Source organism: Tachypleus tridentatus, chromosome 4, assembly GCF_004210375.1.
Source record: "Tachypleus tridentatus isolate NWPU-2018 chromosome 4, ASM421037v1, whole genome shotgun sequence".
NCBI lineage: Eukaryota > Metazoa > Arthropoda > Merostomata > Xiphosura > Limulidae > Tachypleus > Tachypleus tridentatus.
Window position 1 is genome coordinate 29056962 of NC_134828.1, and position 20418 is coordinate 29077379.

Below are 20418 nucleotides of genomic sequence, written 5' to 3' on the forward strand. Positions count from 1 at the left end.
CTTACAAATATTAAATCCATTAAACCTAACCAAGAATGCAACTCCTCAGCTAACTGTAAAGTCATCAGACACATAGATTGTGGTTCTGTTAGCACACTGTATTCCACATGTGGTAGGATTAATAGACCCTTGATATGCATCGAATGAATCGTTTTCATCACATTGTGACATTGCACAGACTATCAGACCAACAAAAGTTTATATTGTATTGCCAGTAGTTCATTCTCTCATTGGTTAAGATTTCATCCTATATTGGCAAGGAGACAGTGCTGCAGCTAATACAGACAATACCTTGCACAAAATTTGTCTTCAAGCACTCACATTTAGAGGAAAAAAAATCATCTCTCATCGAGCTCCATGTTCGTCTGCAACGCAGACTGTACCTATAATAAAGTTGTACAGCCTCATTTGTACAGCACGTTAAACATAGATCATGGAAGCAAAGACGTTGACATTAGTTGATCTCGAGAAATCACAAGTTTCCAGACCACTTCGACATTATGGATTAAATCACGGTTCCTGTCTCTTTTGATGAACCAAAAGCTTTAAACAAGATGCTGAACTTCTACTGTGGTTACATTGGTGTCACTAAATGCTCGATCAAAGAGAATTGCCTTTGCTATCAATATGGACCCTCCTGTTTGAAGGAGTGCTGCTGGGAAGGTGATGAACAATGTGGATATTCAAAAAACTATGAAGAAATTGCACAAAATGCTTCTGGTGGTCTGAACAGCAGTAAGATAATTAAAGTGTGTATATTTGCGTAATTTTGCGAATACAAATACAATATAGTTTAACAAATGTATTGAAATGGAGTTTTTTGGACAATATATATACACACTAGATGAAAAAAGAAAATTTAATTCAGCTATACACTTAAAAAAATTGGTTATTTTAAGCAGTTATAGATGCAATTTTGAAAAGTGTCCTTTTTCAAGCAATCGTATTTTTAAATAAAGAATGAGGTTAATCTATTTCCAAATCAGCATCTGTTAATTGCTGAAACCTAACTTTAACAGACTTTCTTTATAGTTCACAGAGTTTATGATTTCACGATAGTCATAAGATTATATACGAATTAGGCCGAACACATAATTCTAAGTGTTCAATGGTACCTCTATCATACTACCATAGTGTATTTAGTTTTGGGGAGTAAATTTAGATATGATTTTATAAACACTTACTATCAAAACTAAATACAAAAACAAACAAACAGGCAATGTCGGCCGTTTTATGACGTCATTTCAACATGATACATCAAAGGAATTTCAGACAATTTTAGTTTGTAATTTTTCAGACCGCAAAATTATATTGTCGTACTTGACCTAAGAACTAAACCTAAAGAGCAGGCCTAATCTGCTCGCTTATACAATAGCCCTAACGTAATTCATTGTAACAAGTATAATTATGATCATGCTTGACCTGCTTCGCGGTAACAAATGGGTTACATAAATAGTGTTTCGACTGCTATGAAGATTATTGTAACCCAGCCTAAAAATCCATGATTTCAGACAATCGCGTCCTGAGCAATGAATGTGACGAACATAGTGTGGTTGAAATAGTATTATTACAAACCTGGAATGCCTCCTTGTTAATAGCTTAATGTATTAAAAAGAGAATTAATTTATTATATTTAAAAGTCTCAAATCGAATTTTCATGTAAATACACTTTAGGACGACAGTAATTGTTGTATGTTAAGAATGTATTAAACATAAATAAATACCACACATTCATACATAAAAGTAACAACTAAGTACTCAAATGATTAAGTAAGTTATGTCAATGTATCAACTAATATTGTATCATACTTAATTCAAATAGCTCTTGAAAGGCTTTGTGACAAAGGAGCCTTTGATTCAGCAAACCCTGATTATAGGTTAACAAGAGATATTATAAAGTGATACCAGCCTGATAGATATGTTATCGGGTTCAGAAACTTTACAATATGGCGTCACCTCAGATGTCTTCAATGCTTCCAGTAAAAGGTGACTGGGTATGAAATTCACCAAAGTGTATCACAAGAGGAGGAAAATTTTCTAAACTTCTCCATTTTACCAAGTGAGTTACTGCATATAATTATTGGTTAAATATATAAACCTGGCAGTCGAGAGCACATTTCTAATGTAAATATTTACATGATTTCAGTGTGATATACACAGCACACAAAATGAATGTTAATGTCTCTATCTTAGGAGGGAATGTGGTGATTGTCACGGCATTCAATGAAACCATGTTGACATTGAAGTGACCAGAACGGGAAATATTTGATTAAGTGTATAGTGCTGCACTCTTTCTGAAACTACTCGTACGTAACAGAACAACGCTAAAGAAAGGTATTTTACAAAGTAAAATTGTCAACATACTCGGTTAGAGCCTCAAGTGTATCAGATATTCTCTTCTCTTTTGATGAAGTTTCGGCTTTTTATATGTCAAGATCTTCAGAAATCAACTATTCTTGCATATTAATACCTTCTACGTTGTTCATTGAAGTTGTTAGGTATCGAGATACCAATCTGTTTGGGTGTTCCTGAAACAATTGAGAGTATGCTGCCAGGAACATAATTTCATCAAACCACAAGAAGACTTGCATGGGATTTAACGATCTTCGGTACTGACTTTACGAAACAATTGTAATATAAACATCATCTGAACGATACGTTGAATGATTTTGTTAGTATTTATTGCTATGTACATAAAAAATTTCAGAGAATGGCTATAATTCATCACAACTGGGACCGCGTTCTGAGGGGAAAAAAATCCGTATTTTCCGAGGCTAAAAGGGATAAGAACTGCAGCTTTATCTTTGCACTAATATCAAAATAGTGCAATAATTTTCTAGTGATAAATTGGTTGAACGATGCCCAATGTGTGAGAGACATTGTATGCTCTTGTAATACTTATCTCACTGTCCGAGATGTTTACAGAAGCCTTTTTCAATGTGGAGTTTACAGTGAAAAGCCTATGTTTCATGGAACTTGTTTATAAAGAATTATTATAGTATCCTTTATTACCTCATCGAAAAGTTTGTTTGACCTATAATCAGTCAATTTGTATAAATTTAAAACATGCCACACAATGTGTGAAAGTTAGGACGATTTTCCACTAAGAGACAGAGACAAAACTACTGGTGGTAGTGGTGCTTTCTGTTACCCACTTTTAACACCGACCTTTTGATGTCCTTCCACCTTGTACTAGTTAATCAGTAAGTTAATAATCATGTGATGACGCTGCAAGGTAAAGTTGGAAGTGTCAGTCATGTCAGTGTCATGATGGCTGTTGTAGTAGAAACTTCATGTGCATCTGTGCATTATTACAAAAGTGGCGGCCATTGTATTGTCATTGTAATCCTCTTTGGAGAATGGTGGCACACTGTTTGTGTTGCACAGAATGTATGTTGTGTTATAGAAAATTTAATAGATGTTTTTAAGTTTTTTGTAAGAAGGTGGCGCTATATCCGAAAGTAGTTGACGTTTAAAATAATAATTATTCAATAATAGTAATAAACAAATGGATAGGGTTGTGAATCCCCAATGAAAATGCCAAAATATTGGTTTGTTTGAGATTGTCTCAGAGATCTGGAAGTACTTATGCAATAGAAAAACGGTCAGACACAGATTATTGTGGTGTGTTTATATATATAGGTTAAAGTCTGTAGTGTGGTCTAATCTAACATTAAAAATATTAAACAGAGAGACAGTGCCTAACAGCATATTCTCAAAAGCTAGAAAATGAAAAATACATGAAATAAGACATTTCTTTTCTTTCTATCTTTAATAATTAGGGAAAATTTTACCAAACTCTTTTTGTGTATTTTCTGTGCCATCCACATATCCTCAAAAAACTTAGAGAAAGAGAAAATATGAGAAATAAAACATTTCATTTCTTTGCTTTTTCAATAATAAGTGAAAATTTTAACTGGTTTTAGAAAATTCATTCTTTTAGTTTTATTTAATAGTTTACTTGAACGTTTTACTGCAGTTATAATTTTATTTTGTTTTGAAACGATAAAGATTAATTTTAACTGTTTTATTACAAACTGAGTGACGCTAAAGTTCTAAGTTACAGCAAAGACGTTCTTCGCCACAATTAGATTAATAAATATTAATTTTATTGTATGATTTATGGATTAATTAATCGAAATTTATTTGTATTAGTTTTTCCTGGTTTTAATTTTTCTCTTCATTCGTCATTTCAAACAAAATGTTTATTAAACACAATTTATAACAATCATTTTATCCATGAATTTATTTCACTGAAAGATAAAAACAAATTGAATGAAGACCAGCACACTAGAAACAATTAAACTATTAATAATAACATGCAGAAGAATAAAGACAGAACAACTGTATAGTCAGATTTTTGTAAATCAAGTGAAGACTTCCTCATTAGATGTTAAGTCATTTCTGAAATAAAAAAGTTTGTTTTTAAATCTACTGCAGCATTAATAGTGTTACATAAACATTCTGTAAATAATTCAGTATTAATGGTATGAATATTAAAATCTTCTAACATTTGGAGATTCATACTTTAATTAAACGAATTCATCTCCTACTTGTTGTCGGAGTAACCAGTTCTTGAGTTACTGTAATATATTGTAAGAAGTTTGGAAAATCTATGGAATTATTACAACCAAATTTACAATTAGAGCTACAAAACAATTCTATTAGACGTTGGTAAAAGTAGAGAAACTTCTAGATCATATTTCTTAGAAAATATAATTTGAATTTGAGTTATTCAAACATTGTTAAATACAATATTAAGAAAACAATAGAAAGTTGCTCCAATAGATTAAAGTGAATAGACTTTACATTATAAACTTATATTAAATAAAACATGTCATATTATCTTCCAAGACATGTCTAACACTTACTAGATAAATGTAGGTTTTCTACAAATCCGTCAGTTTCTTCCCATCTTGCCCATCGCGCACTTTTTAATCTACAAGTAAAAAGAAAATTATATATATATATTATGAAAGCCAAGTAAACAGATTTTATCGTAAATCAGTCTATTAGGAAGGTGTTACAATAAAAAATTGTTTCTATTTTAATCTTATAGAATTATTTGGAATTTATATTTTGATAATAGTAAAAACTCAAAGATATTTAATAACATATTGTATATAATGTAACATTCAGTAACAATGTTGTTCTTAGTCTGCTCATCAGGAAATATTTTATATTGTAGCTTAACATAAAATCTATCATAATATTTAAGTGTTCTAAAGATTGAGAACGAAAACATCTGTAACTTTATATAGATAAACAATATTAGTGTCGCTGTGTCTGAGGTCAGTTACTCCCACTATGACTGAAAGGTGACCTTATATACTTACATCGTCACAAATTAGGGTACGATACCCGTAATTTGCATAGCGAAGACAGTTCATCATGTAGCTTTGATCTTAAACTCGAAGAAACTTAGTGTGAAAATATAATAATTAATAATACAGACTTCAAAAGTTAGGAAAGTTATAACAATGTTTATAACATTCACAAAGTATGAATATGTTCCAATAAATATGTTACCACCACGGTAACATATATAAACACAATGAATTTAACTAGTCTGCTCCTTTATTTTACTTTTTACTGATAAAAAGGTTTATAGAATATCAGAATTATGTTTATAATTTACATGGATAAAGTGCAGACCGTAAAAATCTCTTCCAAGGATCGTGCATATGAAATGAGCATTTAAAGTAAAGTTTGTGAACAGGAACTAACATATTGATGTGATGTAATAGTTAGACTATAATTAATTACATACATACAGTTTTTATATAGAAAAAACATATGATGAAAAAGGAAGAAATAAATAAAATAATATTTTACTTATAGGAATTTCTTATTAAAAGAAACGAAATTATGTAACAACGCATTTAACTTTTTTATTTTAGGTAAAAATAATTACATTTTTACTGTTGTCATCAGAGAAGCTTTATAGAATTAATGAAGACATAAATATAGAGAAGTTAGATAATAAAACCAAATCCATCCCAATCCCACAACCATGTTGGAGTTCAAATTAACTGTCCACATTAACTCTTTCATTGCTATTGACGCATATGTAGGACACAGTGTATAACCTGTTTCAGTCTTGAAAAGTGGTATATTAAGTAATTTATTTGAGATATAGGTATGTAATAAAATCAATATGTTTATTATTAATATAAAACATCTTAAATTTTGAATATTAATTTGAAAATATTTCAACCGAATTTTAGTTAACTTTAAACTTCTTACAATTAAAATTATATAATATTGTCTAAAACAAATTCAGGTTGATATAACAAGTGGCATGTAATTAATTATGAAGTACAACATTAGTGTCTTTGAAGGAACAGCGGAAAGATTATAAATATGACAGTGAAAGAAAATAAACAATTTATATAGAACTATCTTCGATAACAATGATCTGAATAATGAATAGATGTTGTAAATACGATACTGTAAACACAACCATTCATTCTTTTTAGACACACGTTACTAAAGACAAAAAAGAGAATTCTAATAACTAAGTAAATAAAATGTTATTTATTTAATAATTAAAGGCATCAAAGGTGGCACTAGTAAAGTTTGTTTGTGAGTTCTGAATTTCCCGCAAAGCTTTACGAGGGGTAGCCGTCCGTAACTTAACGATGCAGCACTAGAGGGAAGGCAGCTAGTCGTCATCACCACTTCCTGCAACTCTTGTGTTATTCTCTCATTAACGCATAGTGGGATTGACCTATAATTATAACGTCTCCACATCTGAAAGGACGGGCATGTTTGGTGTGATTAGCATTTGAACCCTGAAACTAGGAGTCTAGAGCCTTAACCACCTGGCCATGCACACATATACAAACATCTTCAGATTTAAATAAAAGATGGTAACAGAGAAAGACTGTGGGGTGAACTATGTAGCGTAGAGACGGTGTATTTAACCTACATACACATGTTACTATAACTAGTACCTATTTCTAATATATGTAGTACGTAATACACAGCGCCATTTTAGTTCCTATTCATGGTAACTGTTTTTGAAGTACAAAGTTCATCCTGACAATACTACTAAATATTTCAAAATGTAACACAATCTTAGATTATTGCACGAACATATGTCACAATGACAATGTTCAGTCGATGAATTGTTTCTGAAGTGTGGCAGTAGACTGGTATCTTCATAAAGCGTCTCTAATTCGGAGGAATTGGTTGGTTTATAAACAGCTTACCGTTTCTGCAAATTCTGTGTCGTCACACATCTTCTGCCTGATCTCCTCGCCGCTCAGAGAGTCTGGATTATTTTCGTTTATGCACTGTTCAAAGGCATCTTTTTTCTGAAAGACGAGAAGTATCGTGATGGTAAAGAAACAATGGATTATTTACGTTTTATAGATTTCCACTTGAAACATAATTTATTACTACCCACCACAAGTGATTAAAGTAACTGAATTCACATCTGATTCAGGTTGTTGCTGTCTGCTCAAACAACGTTATTACGTTTTTAAATATTTCACTAGCAGTGTGATTTATTAATACCAGGAAGTTTTTATCTTAACTTGACAAGATAACTTGTCTCCCAGTGGCAAATCGGTGTATCTGCGGACTTACAATACGAGAATAGTCAATTTTGTAGCTTTGTGTTTAACTTCAAACAAAAGCAAAAATATTAAATTGTTTGTTTGTTTTTTGAATTTCGCGCAAAGCTACACGAGGGTTATCTGCGCTAGCTGTCAATAATTTAGAGTGTAAGACTAGAGGGAAGGCAGCTAGTGATCACCGCCCACCGCCAACTCTTGGACTACTCTTTTACCAACGAATAGTGGGATTGACCGTACAATAATAACGCCCCTACGGCTGAAAGGGCGAGCATATTTGGTGTTACGGGGATTCGAACCCCTGACCCTCAGATTACGAGTCAAGTGCCTTACCTACCTGGCCATGCCGGGCCAAAGTAGTAAATTACTACTTCGACAGTAACTCCATAGTTAATTTCAAAAACACTGATTATTGAAAGACCTATATGAAAGCAAGTAAAAAAGAAGGAGTGAATTTCTAATATAATTCAAGAATTTAGTTCAAATGTTGACACTGAAGAATTTGGAACATCGTGTTATTATGGTTTACTAGACTATTTTACAATAAAAGTAGTACTTCAATAATGTATCGTAACAAACAAAATGATTTTTTCTGATACAATTGTAAGAGTTGAGTCCAATTATTTTATTACAAGGTGTGGCATATTGTTCATTGTATTTCGGCTCAATGTTTGGACGTAAAATCTAACGCATTTGTAAAATCAAACCATGGCACTAATGTTTAGTTGTTTTATTTATATTAATGCATTATTTGACTGAAGAAAATGGTCTGTCATGGCATGATGGTTAGGGTACTCGACTGGCCATGTGCTGTTGGTTGTGAGTTTAAGTGAGCATGCTCGTTCTTTCAACTCTGGGGGCATTATAAATTGCGATCAATCCTACTTTTCCTTGGTAAAAAAGTGGCTCGAGAGTTGTGGGTGTTTGATGTTTACTAGCTACCTTCACTCTAATCAATAACCAGCAAACTGGGAACGGTTAGGCAGATAGCCCTCAATTTTTAAGTTATTTAGTATACAGAGATATAAGAGATCTGCTACTGCTCTGCGATGGAACGTTAATATAGCTCACTAATACAAAGCCCCTAGAAGTTGAAGAGAAAGGTTAAAGGTTTATAACCAAACTAAGTTTAGATACCGTAATAGGCGCAGTAAAGATGTCCCTTGTGTAGTACAAATAGACATAATTTTCTAGTGATTCAGCAGTAACTACGATGGCTCTAAAACTGGGTTTAGATACTCGTGGCAAGCACACCACAGTCAACCAACCGTGTAGCTCTACGCTTAGAAACAAATTTATTGAAACATGCTATTCTTATGGATGTATGTTTATACTAGAATGTGGCCCAGTGGTTAATTTTTTGGAATTGGGAACCCTAGAATTTGGAGTTCGAGACGCGGTACTACTAAATAACCTTCTCACCTCCATCTGTGGGTAATTTTTAAACGTGACAGTAAATCCTGTTATTCAGTTAAAATTAACCAACGTACAGGATTTTAGTGACTGGTTAATTATCTGCTGATCCCACTTTAAAGTTAGGAACAGCTATGCCTGTCTGTAATAAGTTTCTTACTTGTCTACTCAGGTAATTCTGTGCAGAACATGTCATTTGTATGAGTGAACAAACGAATATACAACTTCCTAGACCGAGTTGTTCAGAACATGCCATGAAATATTCAAATAAAAACAACCATATAAATAATTTTCTATAATAATAATGATAATCGTGAACACAAATAATAAAATATTGTTATTTAATGATCCTCATTAGTTCACATTTAAATAACTATTATCGACAGTACTTACCTCCTGTGGGAAACTTTCAATAATGGCCATTGCTTCTTTATTGTCTTCTATATTATCGCCTGTAATAATTAAAAGTTAATGAACAAACATGCTAAAGCTCTGTTATTAATTCTTTCTTTCTGTTATAGGCTATTTGAAAAGAGAAAAAAAATCATCGAAAATTGCAACAAATAAAAAATTTCCAAATGAATATATTCGTTCCTTTCGTGGCCCAAGCAAAACCACTCCTCAACTCTACCCTCATTCCCTCAAAAAAAATCATGGGTGATTAAATTTTCTTGTGGTTACTATTCCTATTCACCAGTCACTCTTTTGTAAGCGTATAACATATTCTGGCCTAAATTTCCGCTGAGGACCCAGAACCAATAATCCATTGTGTGGCTTTGCAACCAACAACATGCAATTAACGTGTTACTTATTGTAAATATAAATACGATAAAATACAAACACTTACATTGACCTTTCATCTTTATTCATTATTACGTTATATCAAGGAAGTTCGTGAAACTAGCCAGAACTAGTGTGAATGATATTATTCTATAATATCCTATAACCTGTTACATGAATTATATTATAAAAGTCACTTACTGCACATTAACTTGTGTAATTTTCCATGTCCTTTCCTTTGCCCCAAGCGACCGCAATAAAACAGTAACCAGAAGCAATACCGCGAGACTCTTCATTTCTGATGGTTTTAGAAGAACAAGTCTACAGTGTTCAAACTGTCAGCTGATGTTCTGAGTCAGACGGATGATAATATTTTGGTGAAATTGTTGCGTTTTTATACAAATCTTAACAATAGAAGGAAAAGAAAAAAGATTTTGACTCGTACATTACAGTAAGAAGTTTCCTTAGCATGTTGATCTAGTACCAAGGAACTCTTTATTCTAGTGTTTCTGATGGAACGTTGTCTTCAAACAGCATAACTGATGAATCACCACAGCCTTTTGTTTATCGCTTCACTGTTTGTTCAGGTTTATGTTATTTGCATGTAGAGCTCCGTATGTTTTGCAGAAAACAATCCAGTGTATCCTTATATAGAGTTTACAGTCGTCTTAACGGTGTCTTGTATTAATAAAATGTCCAGACTTTAATGGAGTGAACTTTTGTTATTTCCAAAGACGTTCTTCACATACAGAATGCCCCCCAGTGGCTCAGCGTTATGTCTGTGGACTTACAACGCTAAAACCGGGTTTCGATACCCGTGGTGGGCAGAGCACAGATAGCCCATTAAGTAGCTTTGTGCTTAATTCGACAACAACACATAGAAAGCTTATAAATAAGGTTCATGCATTTTAAGTACAAAGAATACCTTACTTTCCCTTATAATTTCACTGCATAATAGCATTACTAATAATGTGAGCTGCTTAAGATAACACTACTTAAGTTTATAGATCAGTTTATAATTGTACTACATGCCAAGGTCCGTGTGACTTTTCGATTCAACGATGGTTTCAGTGATTCATTTCAACTCAGTTTATCAATAATTTATGCGTCCCTTCAAGATAAAAATAACGTTACGAACATTAATGAGTAATTACATTTCAGATGAACCGAACTTCTGTTATTTGAACTCAACATAAAAACCGAAGAGCATTAATGTTAGTTTTGATAAAGTTGACATTTAAACTAATTATAAGAAAATCCATAACGTTTGCATACTTTTCAGCTTTAGATACATGAATTAAGTTTATTAGTTTTACAACTTAATTTAGCTTTATTAGGGGTTAAGAAGCTAATTTATTGTTACAGAAGTCAAACTAGAATTCTATCTGGCCTTGGTATAAATTAAATAGATAATTTTAAGCCTTATATGAAAGAAAGGTCACGCTTGTCTTGTTATCATTTGAGAAATTTCAAAAAATAAATCTCTCATTTCACACACAGTTAAGTTTCTTACTTAACAACCGAAGTCAAATTAAACATTTTAATAATTTAATACCTTTGAAGTCTCATATATAACTCCGCCATCCACAGATAGCCCATAGATACCTCTATCATACAACCATAGTGTATTTAGTTGGGTGGTTGCGGTATTTAAGTATTATTTGATAAACACTTACCATTAAAACTAAATACAAAACACAAAAAACAATGTTGACCATTTTATGACGTCATTTTTACATGTTTCATCAAAAGAAGTTCAGATAATTTTGGTTTGTAATTTTCTAGAAAACAAAATTATATTGTAGTACTTGACTTAACACCTAAACCCAAATAGCAGGCCTGATCTGCTCGCTTACATAATAGTCCTAACATAATTTATTGTAACGAGTATAATTACGATCATGCTTGGCCAGCTTCGCGGTAACAAATGGAATATACAAATAGTGTTTCGACTGCTATGAAGTTCATTATATTCCTAACGGCCTAAAGAGCCATGATTTCAGAGAATCGCGTACTTGGGAACGGATGTGATGAACACAGTGTGATAGAAATACTATTATTACATCGCTGGAATACTCGTCCAAGTATCGGGAAGTTATGCAAATTGGCGATTAGTGAAATATCATCTTAGAACATGAAAAGCTCCCCTTACATGCAATTGTATAAAATTGTATAATTTCATGTATTATCCTGCACGGATCCAGTAAACTTTCACACCAAATTTAGTAAAGATCTATCGAAAAGGGACGAAGTAATGGTAAGAAAACCAGAAAAGTTCAAAATGCAAAACTAAAAATTTGTTTTTACATCCGTATGGACCTAATGAGCTTCCACACAAATTATGGTGAAGTCCTTCGACACCCTGAAGTATTTACTTGGAAATAATGGGCTATTTGTGTTCTGCCCACCACGGGTATCGAAACCCGGTTTATAGCTGTGTCACTGGGGCTACTTGGTTTGGTTTGAATTTCGCGCAAAACTACAAGAGGGCTATCCAAACCGTTCCTAGTTTAGCAGTGTAAGACTAGACGGAAGGCAGTTAGTCACCACCACCCACCGCCAACTATTGGTTTACTCTTTTACCAACGAATAGTAAGATTGACCGTCACATTATAACGCCCCCACGGCTGATAGGGCGAGCATGTTTGGTGTGACGGGGATTTGTTGGTTGGTTGGTTTGTGTTTTATGGCAAAAAACAACTTGGTTTTCTGTGCCAAACATCCGGTAAAAAATTAAAATTAGATTAAAACTAGTAAAACTTATAAAATTAAATTAAGGTAAAACAAAGTTTTAAAAAATATAAATAGCATTAAAACCAATTTTACATCTAGTACATAACGGTAAGAAAAACTACAGTACTATAAGTTGTACAGGACTTTCTGTAGCATAATTGTAATTATCATCTTCACCAGGATGACTAACGGGTAGCTCAAACAGCAGTGTTAGTCACCTGAAGTTGGGCTTTCTAGTCCTTGTTCCGAGTTATTTGACGTTACGGCCATTTTCTTATTTCAAATAGAACTAGATATTCTTTGATTCTTAAAAGGGAATCACATTAAAAAGGTTTAATGCATAAACTAAAAAATTAAATAGCATTAAAAAGATTAATGGCTTTCAAAAATTAAAAAAACATTTCCAAGGTGAACAGTGTCACCATCACCAATAACACTGTCTCACGTCACGGACAAACCTTGGGAAAGAACTTGTTTAAAATGGCGCCGTCATTGAGTGTCATAACGACAGCAAGACAGTAAAATGTGGCTTATTGTGTGTGACCTGAGTGTTACACAGACTACACACTGATGCACCACTTCCAGATAAAAGAAAACGACGAGTTAAAAAACTGTGACCAATGTGTAGTCTAGTTAAAACAACTTCCTCTTCCGATCCTTACGGTAGCAAGACAGCCAAAGTCCAATATAGAGCTTTATTTGGAAAAGCTTGTTTTCACGTTGCTCACCCAAGTCGACTGTCAACTGGCACAGAGCCAAGCCTTGATTACAGGACCATAATCTATGTATGGAACAGGCACAGTGGTGATAGTTCCAGAACAGATAGATTTAGCTGGGGTGTCGGTGAGCTCTTTCCCGCGAATACCAACGTCGTCCAGTACCCAGAAAAACTGGGTAGAAGTAGATGATCAAGAGAAATGAGCGAGCTGGTTTTGAATATTGGCGAGAATAGGGTGTGAACTAATGGAAGCGATTCCAGGGCCAGTAGAAAACTAATCGAATTGGTATAAATAGTGCAATTTGAGTATTGCTTAGCATTTATATAATTCAGGGCAAGAGAAATGGCATACAATCAAGCAGTGAACACAGAAGCTGCAAAACCGTTGAACTACAACAAACCATGGCAGAGCCCACAAAGTCATCTGATTTCGAACCATCTGTATAAATTGGAATGGAATGATTGCTCGAAAGTTGTTCAGTAAATAAAAGACGGTACTTACAATCGGGAGTATCTGCCTTTCAGATGACTTAAAGAAAGGGGCTGTAATAAGCCATGGTTGGATGGGCTGACCAGTGGATTTTGCAATGTTATCCAAAGACAGACCCAATTCATCCAATTGCACCTGGATGCGAAGGCCAAAAGGAGCAATGGCAGATCATCTGTTCAGGAAAAGTATGGTCCACCAAGGAAGGAAAACACATCCCCAGGTGGGATGCTTTAGTAAGGAATGACGTTTCAAAGCACATAATAAAGAAAGTTGCAAAGGAGGTTCATGAGACTCTATGTATAAGCAGTGAACTGGGAAGTGCAAAAGCCCCAGTGCAGAACCAAAGTCCTTGATGATGATCAATCGAATAATAACACAATATATATGTAGCATAGAACATCGATCTGTTTCCCAAGTGGTGAAAGAAATGGCACAGAGGATGTTCAGTGCTCTTGTACATTTTACCCACTGCTTGATGTGTGGTATAAACGTGAGCTTATGGTCAAAGATTAGCCCCAAGTACTTTGTCTCAGGGACCACAGGCAGCACAACTTCACCCATACAGAGTCCAAGATCAGGGTGAATACACCACTGATGGCAAAACAGCATGCAAACGGTTTTAGAGACAGAAGTTAAAGCCGTTTGCTGTGGTCCACCTCAATAAACGATTAAAAGCAGTCTGTAGCTGCCACTCAATATACCTCTTGTTTGACGACTGACTCGCAAAATGCCAAACCTCCATGTTGTATCATAAGTCTTCTCAATGTCAAAGAATATTCATACAAGATGTTGTCATTTCAAAAAGGCTTCTCTGATTGATGTTTGAAATCAAATCAAGTTGTCCATGGAGAATCACTGTCGTTGGAACTCACACTGGGTGAGCGAGAGGAGGTTGTTTGATTCTAGGAACCAAACATGACGAGCATTAACCATCATCTCTAAGATCTTACAGAGACAGCTCGTCAAAGCAACTGGACAGTGGTTTGAAAGAACCTTAGGATCCTTCCCAGGCTTAGAGAAAGGTAGGACAATAGCCTCGTGCCAGGCATCAGGAAAAACATTCTCCTACCAGATCCAGTTAAAACCAACCAGAAGAATAGCAAAAGATAGATGGCACAGCATTTCATAGTAAACATCATCAGGTCTGAATTATGTACTGCCAGATTGATGAAGAGCCAGTTTGAGTTACACCAGTGTAAAGGGACTATTATAGTCATAGAGACAATCAGCTCGATAGGACAGAGGTGATGGCTCTGCCTGAGTCTTGATGGCTAAGAAGGTGGAGGAAGAAGCAGAAGTGCTAGATACCGGCAAAAGGATACCTAGGGTATCGGTGATGCTCTGGGTATCAGCTATTTGCTGGCCATCAGAGAGCAGGATCAAGAGGGGAACAAAATTATATTGCCCACTGACCTTTCGAATCTTGACCCATATGACTTTGGAACTGATGGTAGAAGATATGCTGGTTGTAAACTTAATCCAACATTCCTTCCGGCTTTGACGCCTTACCCACCGCATGGACCTGCTGGAAAGTGATGCAGTGTGAGAGTGTGGAATACCTATGAAAAGCATCCCAGGATATCGTGGAAAACGTGTTGAGGTTTTAGGAGTACATTGAGCAGCTGCCTGTATAATACAGTCAGTTATTAATGCCTCACAGTCGTCTACTGATGGCTTACAGACAATGGCAGGATCAAGTTCTGCGAGAGCAGTGAAAGAGGGCCAGTTTCCTTGATCCAGATTCCACCGGGCTACGCGGGTCGGGTGGCTTCAACCACGGCCTCGTGGATTATTGTTAACCATCCAAGGAAAGGTGAGAGAATATAGAAGGGGAGCAAATTGAAAGATCTGAAGCAGTAAAGAACTGACTAGATGCGTGTAAATAAGTAGAAGAACCGCTATTAAAAAGAGAAAGGTTGTAATCAGAGAGCATAAGCTCTACAGAGCGACCTCTCCCATCAATATCAGCACTTTCCCAGAGGAAATGATCTCCATTAAAGTCCCCGGGATTAAAAAGGGAGACAGCTACTGTTCACTGAGAGCATCAAGGTCTGATTGATCATACGTTTCTCCAAGTGACAGGTAGAGAGAGAACAAACAGTGATGGTATGACCCAAAGAAGCACAGATGGCTATGGCCTCCAAGGGTGTGTCGAGTGGCAACGACAGGGTGGGCACATGCTGGTCAACCAATAGTGCTTCGCCTCCATGCACTCATCCATCACACAACCTGCCACTTCTGTACAAAGAAAACTGCCAAAAGGTGACTGTAAGGAAAGACATACAGGATTGCAGAAAGAAATCAATGTTTTGATGTCATCCAGATTAGTACGTAAACCTCGACAGTTCCATTGTATCCAGGTGGTCATTTTTATTTATGTAGGAAACTGGATTGAGAACCCTTCTATTTAAGACCATGTCTTTTTTTCTTTACTATCTTTATTCAAGGGGAGATCTATTGTCCTGGAGGATTCTAGCGACTGAAGACGTAAACGAATGATTGTTTTGCATCTTGGGGTGAGAGAAGATGTACCCAAGGAAATGCCCGTACCTAGAACCAAATGAAGTGAATCTTGGGATTTGCTGGAATGTATGTTAGGGACAGAAATGGGTGTTGAATTTGATTCATCAACATTTTTAACCATGGAGGTCAAAAGACTTTTCATTTGGTTTGAGAACCATTCTTTTGGAGGGACAGAGAGATCTATCTGCACTCCCACTGTAGTAGTGGAATGAAGATCAGTAGAATACACCCGAAATAAAGTGGTGGGCAGCAACTTTCGAGCCTCAGGGTAAATAAGAACGAAATTATGACAGGTGAGAGTCATTGCAATTGATGCAATGAGGATCTGTTTCACACTCATAGGCATCGTGGTCCTTGCCACTGCAACGAGCACACATCAAGGAACCACGACAAGATATTCTTCAAATAACTAGACCACTGACATTGGAAACATCCGAGAGAGTTTGGAGCAGTATCTTGCAATTAAGATAACCTGTCTTGATGGTGGAAGGTGAACGTAGTGATAAAATGCCAGAATGAGGACACTGGTCAGCATCATAATTCCATCTTTAGTGGAGATATGCCTCACTACAGAAACTCCTTGGGTGGAGAAACCAGCGAGAATCTCTGACTCGGGGATGTTTTACAAATCCCTTCAACAATAACTCCTCGTGATGAATTCAAAGTAGCATTAGGTGTAACCTCAATAGGTACATATCCCTAATCGCCTTTGAATGCAAGAGGAGTTCACTGTGTTGAGATGTGGATGTTTCCACCAATATGTCACCAGAGCAAAGCTTCGTTACTGACTTTGGAGAGCCAGCATGTCCCTCTAGTCCCTTCCTAATGAAAAAGGGAGACATCTATCTCAAAGGTTTGTATGAAAGAGGATGTAGTATAAGAAAATGACGCACAACAGGTGTTATAAGTGTTGAAGATTGTTGCTCAGAATCTCCAAGACGTGGTTGTTTACCTATGGACTGTTTTTCCCTATTTTAAGTTTTCATTTGGAGGATCATAATAAAAAAGGAATATATCGGTGCCCACTGACCCCCATCCACCATGGAGCCCTACGAGGGTATGCATTACAATGCCAAACAAGAATTGCAGCAACGCCAGGGTTTCGTGAGCTCTATACCCACACTAGCATCAGATACAATGTCCACAACACTTGTTGAGAACATCCAACATTAGTACTTGGGTTGACCCTGGCCCAAGTAGACCAGCCGAGGGGCCACCCGTCTACAGGAATTCAAGGCCAAAGTGGTATGTTAGGTTGGACCCTCAACCACCAGGATCCTCTCTCCTCCCTTCACGAGTCACCACACACAGAAAACACGTGGGTGAATGTTTAAATCCCAGAGGAAGTAAACTGAAAGAACAGAACCTTCTCCTGAGGTCCCTCACCACGTACAGGAATCCATACCGGGGATTCGAACCCACGACCCTCGGATTACGAGTCGAGTGCCTTAATCACCTGGCCATATCGGGCCTAGGGGCTGCTTGGACATCAAACAGGCAGTAGTATTATGTTTATGTAGATACTCTTCTAATTCTTGAAAATCGTAAAACGGGTGCATTAACAATATTATATGTATTAAAATATATAATAGGCCTGATATACTGTCTTACGAAAAATATAAATTAATTTTAAACTCGTTATATTTGAGATTTACTTCGTTTTCACGCCAAAATTATTTTACTCTGTGATCACAATAAATAATCCTACCATAATTTAACAGATATTTATCTTCCAATTTCTGAACTTTTACATTTTAACCTGTTAAAATTGTTTAATGAAGTAGGAATCATTGAGTATGAGTCAAGAAGTTATTTTATTTTAAGCTGCATAAACTACATAGCTACAGTTATCGTTAAATCGTGGTCAATCGGTAGGTGAAAACTAGGGCTAATAATAATATTTATCCAATTTTCTCCAATTACTTGCGATATACATAAAGGTTATGTATTTGAATCATTACTAGTGAGACAGAAACACTTGTCACATTCATAACTGAAAACATTAATTCTACAATATAATTTCATTTGCAAATCTCATCACTCATTTGAGTAATTACTTTTAGACACCTAGTCCATACATACTTTCAAGATAGAACCACTTATATTAAATGAAATGTTTACGTCACATTTACACATTACTCTCACATAATAAAAAATTAAAATAAAAAATAATATTATCTAAATAATTAAGGCAAGTTTCTGCATATAAACCACTTGCAGCCCTCTCTTTAAAATCAATAAAATAATATTATAAATGATTTGACGGTTTCATAAACCTCTCACCAAACATGGCATGGATACGTCTGCTACTACGTACAAAGCACGTGGATGAGGACGATGCAATTGGTTAAAATTTTTCCTCGTGAACTTTCAAAATACCATATACGTTCTGTACAGACTAAATTCACATCTGAACTTTTAACAGGAATTTCAATCATCTTTAAACATCTAGTACATATTTTCACGTGTGTCATTAGTGACATTAAACGACAATGGTGTTTATTACTCACATTTATTTCTGCTGTTTGTACACGTATTTCCTAGATTACACAGAACAATGCATACAATGTGTATTTTTATTCGTTTATAAGACGATTCGCTTATAAGACGGGTCCCAACTTCACCTGAGAGATTGTCGATATTCTGTTTAGACTCGTTTATAAGACGAAGGAAGGAAAGCAGGTAACGAGAGAAAAGTGAAAAAAATGGAAATTAATAGAAACCTAATTTTGGGTTTCGTATACGATATTTCGATTTCAGATTAGAAGGAGAAAAATAGAAGAGATAGACAAGTGAAAATAAATGAATAAATCCAAACTCGGTGTTCAAGCGTTTAATGGAATTTCATCAACTATTTTATTTACTGTATGATAAATATTCATATTTAAAACACATAACAAAGAACAATCTAACGCACAAAACTTATCACAACATATTTCAGTATCAAAGTACGTTTATGCTAACTTTTAAACCACATTTCTTCAAAGTATTAAAAGAGTTTACGTAAACTGCACTTTAATAGAACACAGCAAATCAGTATGCAAGTTATGAAATTCAAAAAAGCCTTCGTTGTCGCTATCTCCAAACAGTTCATAAAACTGCTCCTCGGACAATCCATCATCGTAGAGGTCACATTCCTCCGTGTTCTCCTCCTGCTCTACGTCATCTCTGCCGCCGATAAACTCACAAAGTTCATCATCCTCACTGCCGTCAATGGAATTCGAAATTCCGCATTTGAGGAACGATCTGATAAACTGAGTGAACTAAATTTATTTTCTATGTCTGTAGACCTCGCCTATAAGACGGCCCTCCCAATTTGAGCCCGAAATCTCGAGGAAAAATCCCCGTCTTATAAGCGAGTAAACACGGTACATATAGTAAACAAAACCACGCAACACGTGACAACTGTGCACAGTGAAAACATTACACGAGTGAATAACCATCTTCATCGGCCATCAACAGCAAAGTGAATCCATACAGAAACGATCATGATATATATCTGCATTGAACTAATTCACGTATAATCAACCGACAGCACCATTATGTCGCTGCTTTGTCTTGGTATTGTTGTACACTGCTTGCTCGTCACATGTTTTAACGCGGGAAGGAGAGCTCACGAGAACAAAATGCAACTGAAAAGAAATCATATCGAGCAAGAAGGGGAAGTTCATAATTGAATGAATTTTCGCGAGCCCCTACCTACCATGTGCGAATAATTCTGACAAATTCTGGTTTATGAAGCTTGACGTTTTCTACAACTGATTGAACAAACAGACTGCATTCTAAAACGACAAGTTCATAGTTTACGTGGTCTGTATATGTACAGGAAGCGGCCAAGATTTCCTGTGTCTTTAGAGACACTTAACAACAGTGTATAGCAAAGCGGAAACACGATAGCAACAAATTGAATTCTTCAAAACTCTTAGCGTCAAGTCCAATACTTTAGTTTTAAAAGTGTGGAACCAACATGGAAGCTGTACTCCAAGCCTGAAATGTACAGAACGCATTTATCAAAAACGCTAATTCACAGGAAGCAAAACATTACAAAAAAAGGTAAGTTCTTAAATGTGCCTACGCTGTGTGGAATCATGCGAATGAATATTTGACCAGTTACATTTTTTACTCCATTTTCGTTACACTTTATTCCATGCCACCATTTATCTTTATAGCATGAGAAGATG

General features: G+C 35.4%; 1 long non-coding RNA gene across 1 annotated transcript; it reads right to left on the reverse strand.

The window, feature by feature from the left end:
• Nucleotides 1-4240: 4240 nt before the first annotated feature.
• LOC143248764 (uncharacterized) lies at nucleotides 4241-10320 on the reverse strand. Its single transcript, XR_013027168.1, has 5 exons — nucleotides 9975-10320; nucleotides 9387-9445; nucleotides 7215-7319; nucleotides 4872-4939; nucleotides 4241-4404 (listed from the first exon to the last, which is right to left on the reverse strand). It is a non-coding gene; the product is annotated as an uncharacterized LOC143248764 (long non-coding RNA).
• Between the last annotated feature and the right edge of the window lie 10098 nt (nucleotides 10321-20418).